Source organism: Syngnathus scovelli, chromosome 2, assembly GCF_024217435.2.
Source record: "Syngnathus scovelli strain Florida chromosome 2, RoL_Ssco_1.2, whole genome shotgun sequence".
Taxonomy (NCBI): Eukaryota; Metazoa; Chordata; class Actinopteri; order Syngnathiformes; family Syngnathidae; genus Syngnathus; species Syngnathus scovelli.
This window is the reverse complement of record NC_090848.1, coordinates 17501-24655: the sequence shown is the minus strand read 5'-3', so window position 1 is coordinate 24655 and position 7155 is coordinate 17501. Positions and strand designations below refer to the sequence as shown.

The window sequence follows — 7155 nt, the reverse complement described above, 5'->3', positions numbered from 1 at the left end:
TGGTCAACGTTTATAAATGATTGTGTTGATTTAAAAAGAAAAACTTTATTCAACTCTACTTTTAACTTGGCCGTTTTAGATAAGCGGGTATTACGTCGCAGTCATGTGCCGCGGAAATGACGTCAATAGGCGGGAAATTCAAATCTGTGGGCGGGGCTTTCAACAATGGTAGCGAACGAGACAGAGTGGATAGTAACACGACGACTAACAAGAGAAATATTTTTATTTTCTGCTTGCAACTGGACCGTCTAGAGCGTACACAGTAAATACAACTCATTTTGTTTAAAGAGATTTACTTTTGTGTAGTTTGACTAAAGTTGTCGATGTAGCTAGCGTTAACTGTGCATTAGCAATGTGTGGCCGAGTAGCTAACCCGCGAGCGAGACAGCGGATACAAACACGACGATTATCAACAGAAATATCTTTATTTTCTGCTTGCAACTGGACCGTCTAGAGCGTACACGGTAAATACAACTCACTGTTTTTAAAAAGAAGTACTTTTGTAGCCCCGAAAAGCGAGTGAGTGTGCCGAAGGTGGGGATGTCGAGCTCGGCGTCTGCTGCCAGCCACAGACGCCGAATTTCGACAATTCTCCCTGGTCAACGGTTGTAAATTATTGCGTTGATTAATAAAACTTTATTTAACTCTACTTTTAACCGTTTTAGATAAGCGGGTATTACGTCGCAGTAATGTGCCGTCGAAATGACGTCAATAGGGGAAACTCCCGCCAAGATTCAAATCGTGGGCGCGAAATGGCCGTAAGCGCGACAGCGGATTCAAACACGACGAATATCAACAGAAATAACTTTATTTTCTGCTTGAAACTGGGCCGTCTAGAGCGTACACGGTAAATACAACTCATTGTGGTTAAAGAGATTTACTTTAGTGTAGTTTGACTAAAGTTGTCGATGTAGCTAGCGTTCACTGTGTAATAGCTATGTGTAACTAACCCTAGCTGAAACGTAGTCGCGTTGCCTTGTATCTTTGAATGTCTTGAGGGTAAATGTTAATGTTTAATTTCATTCCTTTAGGTTACATGGTGTTTGTTGGCTGTATGTTTTCCACTGTAAGAAGAATGAATATACACATCAGTTGGAGGCTCGCATCATTGACCAGGCGCTACAATGGTGAGTAGCCCTTTCTTCCTCCATTTATGTTAAACACCTCCTATTTTATGTCTAACAGTAATTGATTTAACACATCACCATAAGTAAATTGTGTGTGGGCACTCTCAATTTAACATGTGTGATTATACTGCCTAATCTGTCACTGAGTATATTGTTGCAAAGTAATATAAGAAATAGACTTAGACTTAGACTTAGACTCAACTTTATTAATCCCTTGGGATTACTCCTTCAGGGAAATTCTGTGTCCAGTAGCAGTAAAATACAAGATACACAAGAAAAACACAAGAGATCAAGATATACAGAAGATGCAGAAATACACACAGTGCAAGAGATAGCAATGAAATGTAAAAGAGGCCAAAAGATAAACTAGGCAAGAAAATTGAGGGAGATAAAAACACTACACAGTAGTTGCCATAATATTGCGCATTGTATATTGACGTGAAGAATGTGTACAGTTATTACAAGCATCTCCATGTCCCTGTTCATGTCCATGTCACCTCCTCCCCAGTGAGGAGTTGAATAGCTTGATGGCTTGGGGGACAAAGGAGTTCTTCAGTCTGCTTGTCCTACAATTGGGGAGGAGCAGTCTCCCACTGATCCGGCTCCTCTGATTAGTGATGACAGAGTGCAGAGGGTGACTGACATTGCCTATAATGTCCAACAGTTTTTTCAGTGTCCTTGCCTCTGCCACCGTCTCCAATGAGTCCAGCTTCTTGCCGATCAGAGAGCCGGCTCGCCTGACCAGTTTGTCCAGTCTGGAGGTGTCCTTCTTGGATGTGCTGCTGCCCCAGCACACCACGGTGTAAAACAGGACACTGGCAACCACGGACTGGTAGAACATCTCCAAGAGTTTGTTGCAGATGTTAAAAGAACGTAGTCTCCTCAGGAAGTACATCCTGCTCTGTGTCTTCCTGTGAAGGTGGTTGGTGTGAGTTGACCAGTCCAGTTTTTTATCCAGCCACACCCCAAGGTACTTGTAGGAGTCCACAGCCTCCACCTCAGCCCCCTCCAACAGTACGGGCCTAGGCTTAGGCCTGTTCCTCCCAAAGTCTATGACCAGCTCCTTGGTCTTGGAGATGTTGAGCTCCAGTTGGTTGGCACGGCACCAGGTGGCGAAATCCCCCACCAGGCTCCTATACTCCTCTCTATTGTCCCTGATACACCCGACAATGGCTGTGTCATCCGCGTACTTCTGTATGTGACACAGCTCAGAGTTGTAACAGAAGTCTGAGGTGTACAAGGTGAAGAGTACAGGGGCCAGCACTGTGCCCTGTGGGGCTCCAGTGCTACTGACCACAGTGTCAGAGATGGTGTCTTTTAGTCTGACGTACTGTGGCCTGTCTGTGAGGTAGCTGGAGATCCAGGTCACCATGTATGGGTCCACTCCCATCCTGTCCAGTTTGTCTCTGAGCAGGGGGGGCTGGATGGTGTTGAACGCACTGGAGAAGTCTAGGAACAGAATCCTCGCTGTGGCGCTTCCCTTATCCATGTGGGAGTGAACTCGGTGCAGTAGGTGGAGGATGGCGTCCTCCACTCCAACATCTGACTGGTATGCAAACTGCAGGCAGTCCTGAGCATGTCGCACTTGAGGTCTGAGGAGACCGAGGAAGAGCCGCTCCAATGTCTTCATCAGGTGTGAAGTGAGTGCCACCGGCCGAAAGTCATTCAGTTCACTGGGCCGGGTCTTTTTAGGAACCGGCGTGATGCAGGATGTCTTCCATAGTGTAGGCACTGTCCCCAGCTGCAGGCTGAGGTTGAAGATCCGTTGAAGTGGTTCCCCCAGTTCAGCAGCGCAGGTTCTCAGTAGTCTGGGACACACCTTGTCCGGGCCTGGTGCTTTCCTGGGTCGAAGCTTCCTCAGTTGTCCTCTGACCTGGTCTGCTGTGAAGTAAGGCAGAGCTTGTGTTGGCGTGGGGGGGCTGGAGGAGGAGAGTGGTGGTGCTGTGGTATCTGGGGTGGGGGGGCAGGAGGAGGAGGGTGGGGGTGCTGTGTCGTCTCGGGGGTGGTGTGTTGTGGAGGGAAGGAGAGATGGCTGCAGTAGAGGTGGGGGGGTCGAGGGCCGATCAAACCTATTGAAGAAGTTGTTCAGCTCGTTCGCCCTCTCCGTTGTCCCTTCAACGACCCTGGTCTTGATGTTGTGGCCCGTGATAGTCCTCACACCTTCCCAGACGGCCCTCATGTTGTTTTCCTTCAGCTTCTGCTCCACCTTTGTCCTGTAGGTGTCTTTGGCTACCCTCACACAGTGTTTTACCTCCTGCTGTGCTGCCTTCATGGCCTCCCTGTCTCTGCTCCTGAAGGCGGCTTTCTTCCTGTTCAGGACGGCTTTGACCTCCCGTGTTACCCAAGGCTTGTTATTCGGGTAGTAGCGGACTGTCTTAACAGGAGAGACCACATCCATGCAGAAGTTCAGGTAGTCCGTCAGGCAGTGTGTCAACCCCTCTATGTCCTCACGGTGCGGATCGATCAGCACATCCCAGTCTGTGGTGTTAAAACAGTCTCTCAGGACACTTTCCATCTCTGGGGTCCACTTCCTGATGGTGCGGGTCGCAACGGGCTGTTTTTTGACCAGGGGGGTGTACTCTGGTTGTAGGTGGATCAGGTCGTGGTCTGACTTCCCCAGTGGGGGGAGCGGTGTGGCCTTGTACGCATCCCTCACATTGACATACATGAGGTCTATTGTCCTGTTGTTTCTTGTGGGGCAGTCAATAGCCTGATGGAAAACGGGCAGAGTAGAGTCCAAGGTTGCATGATTAAAGTCTCCAGAGATTATTACAAAAGCATTGGGGTGCTGAGTCGTTAGCCTGGCTGTGATAGTGTGTATAGTTTCACAGGCAGTGGCTGCGTCCGCGCTCGGAGGGATGTAAACACAGATGGTAATCACGTGACTGAACTCCCTCGGCAGGTAGTAGTATAATAAGATAAATAATCCGAAAGGTCGAAAAAAGTCAAAAAATAGTCAAAAACAAGAGAGCTACTGGAAAGGCTGCCGTCTCCTACAGCGCCGGAAGTGCTGATCCAAAGTTGTAATTCAGAATAGTTTTCAAAAGAATATACAAATCTGATTACCCTGAACATAAGTAATTTCTTAAATCACAAATTCTATTCAAAGATTTGGTCAGACTGCTCAAATGATGCCTAACAGTATTTAATGTAACACATAACCATAAGTAAATTGAGTGTGGGCACTCTCTAGTTAACATACGTGATTATACTGCCTAATCTCTTACCGAGTATGTTGTTGCAAAGTAATATAAGAAAAGATCCAAAGTAGTAACCAGTGTTTAATATGTTCTATCAGGGCTGAAGTCAAAATTTGGCACCATCATGTGGTGAAATTTGGAGTTGCATCACGTCCAATTTTGCCTGGGAACAAACAGATTAAATAAATCTTAGTCTTAAATAAGCCACTCCTTCTCAAACAAGTAAACTCTGCCCATTTTGCGCAGTAGATGTTCTGTTAATACCTAGTATTTAAACAAAGTCATAATTTAAATTACTTTCAACATTCATTCATCCATTAAACCACCGTTAGTCCACTCGCTCTTATTACCAACTCCTATCAATTTAACTAAGCGTTTAATACGTCCTATCAGGTCTCAAGTCAAGATTTGGCACCGTACTTTTTTGAAATTTGCAATTGCAGCAAATCCAATTTTGCCAGGGAAGAAAAATAGTCTTACATGTTCCCATTAAATAAATTAAATAAGTCTTGCTTGTTTCCACTCCTTTTGAAAAAAGTAGTTTAAAACGAGGGCCCTTCCCTCAACCTTTAACCCTAACGAGCCCTAACCCCGCACGTCACATTGTGTTGTATCTGCGAATGTTGCTTGAGGCCAAATGTTAAAGTTTTCTTTCATTCCTTTAGGTTCCTCGGTGTTGGTCGGCTGTACGTTTTCCACCGTCAGAAGAATGAATATACAAATCAGTTGGAGGCTCGCATCATTGACCAGTCGCCACAATGGTGAGTACCCATTTCTTCCTCCATTTATGTTAAACACCTCCTATTTCATGTTTAACAGTAGTTGATTTAACACATAACCATAAGTAAATTGAGTGTGGGCACTCTCAAGTTAACATATGCGATTATACTGCCTAATCTGTCACCGTGTATATTGTTGCAAAGTAATATGAGAAAAGATCCAAAGTTGTAATTCAGAATAGTTTTCAAAAGACGGCCATTACAATTATATACAAATCTGATTACCCTGAACATAATAAGCTATTTGTTAAATCACAAATTCTTCAATTCAAAGATTTGGTACATTATCAGACTGCTCAAATGATGCCTAACAGTAATTAATGTTACACATAACCATAAGTAAATTGAGTGTGGGCACTCTTAAGTTAACATATGTGATTATACTGCCTAATCTCTTACCGAGTATGTTGTTGCAAAGTAATATAAGAAAAGATCCAAAGTAGTAATCCAGTGTTTAATATGTCCTATCAGGGCTCAAGTCAAAATTTGGCACCATCATGTGGTGAATTTTGGAATTGCATCACATCCAGTTTTGCCTGGGAACAAACAGATTAAATAAGTCGTAGTCTTAAATAAGCCACCCCTTCTCAAACAACTAAACTCTGCCCATTTTGCGCAGTAGATGTTCTGTTAATACCTAGTATTTAAACAAAGTCATAATTTAAATTACTTTCAACATTCATTCATCCATTCAACCACGGCTAGTCCACTCGCTCTTATTACCAACTCCTATCAATGTAACTAAGCGTTTAATACGTCCTATCAGGTCTCAAGTCAAGATTTGGCACCGTACTTTTTTGAAATTTGCAATTGCAGCAAATCCAATTTTGCCAGGGAAGAAAAATAGTCTTACATGTTCCCATTAAATAAATTAACTAAGTCTTGCTTGTTCCCACTCCTTTTGAAAAAAGTAGTTTAAAACGAGGGCCCCTCCCTCAACCTTTAACCCGAACGAGCCCCAAGCCCGCACGTCACATTGTGTTGTATCTGCGAATGTTGCTTGAGGCCAAATGTTAAAGTTTTCTTTCATTCCTTTAGGTTCTATGGTGTTGGTCGGCTGTACGTTTTCCACTGTAAGAAGGATAAAAGTCCAACGGTTGGATGTTGGCGAAGACGTCTCCGGTGAGTCCTTCCTTCCTTTTTATTCATTGGAAGTCACAGACAACAATAGATAAAGTAACACAATGTTAGAGGTAACTACATTTGTCTTAAATTGGATAGATTACTTCTTCCCACACCATTTCAAACAAGTAAACTGGCCATTTTGTGTGTTTATACCTAGTACTTATACAGTCATAATTTAAATGAACAAATAAGATTCATTCACTCACCCACTCACTCATTCATTCAGAAGATCCAAAGTTGTGTGTGCTGTGTAATTGAGAATAGATCTCATGTTACTCCACTTGCTCATATGACCAACTTCTATCAAATTAGCTATTAATACGTCCCATCAGGTCTCAAGTCAATATTTGGAACCGTAATTTGTCGAAATTTGCAATTGCAGCAAATCCAATTTTGCCTGGGAACAAAAATATATTAAACTAAATAATTCTTCTTCCCATTTAAATAAATGAAATAAGTCTTTTCTTCCTAGTCCTTTTTAAACAAGTAAACTGGCCATTTTTTGCAGTCGTGTTTATGTTCATACTTAATATTTATCCAAAATCATAATTGAAATGACTTCATTCATTCATTTTTGAAATTTGGAATTCCACCATATCCATTTTTCCCATTAAATAAATAAGTTTTACTTTTTCCGTTTAAATAAATGAAATAAGTCTTACTTCCCACTCTTTTTCAAACAAGTAAACTGCCCATTTTGGGTAGTATATTTTCTGTTTATACCTGGTATTTATACAAAATCATAATTAAAATGATTTAACTAACAATTAAGTTAATGAACTTATTCAAAAGAGTCTTTAATATGTCCTATTAAGTATAATATTAAGATTTGTCACCATCCTTAGGTATAATTTGGATTTGCAGCAAATCAAATAGACAAACGCATTGGCCAAGTTATTTTAAAAGAGCATGTGGGGTGATGTG

At 42.6% G+C, this 7155-nt stretch overlaps 1 long non-coding RNA gene across 3 annotated transcripts in view; it reads left to right on the top strand.

Annotated features, from left to right (window-relative positions):
- The first annotated feature begins 373 nt into the window (after nt 1-373).
- The window catches only part of LOC125988775 (uncharacterized), a 7233-nt gene continuing 451 nt past the window's right edge, over nt 374-7155 (top strand). Inside the window, exons 1-4 of one of the 3 annotated variants that reach the window (XR_007488495.2) lie at nt 374-464; nt 1032-1127; nt 4993-5088; nt 6145-7155. The exon at nt 6145-7155 is cut by the window's right edge and continues 451 nt beyond it. This is a non-coding gene — a long non-coding RNA (uncharacterized lncRNA). Of the gene's footprint in view, nt 465-748; nt 848-881; nt 1128-4992; nt 5089-6144 lie in introns of those variants that run through there. The other 2 variants (XR_007488496.2, XR_007488494.2) reach the window with 2 other exon arrangements.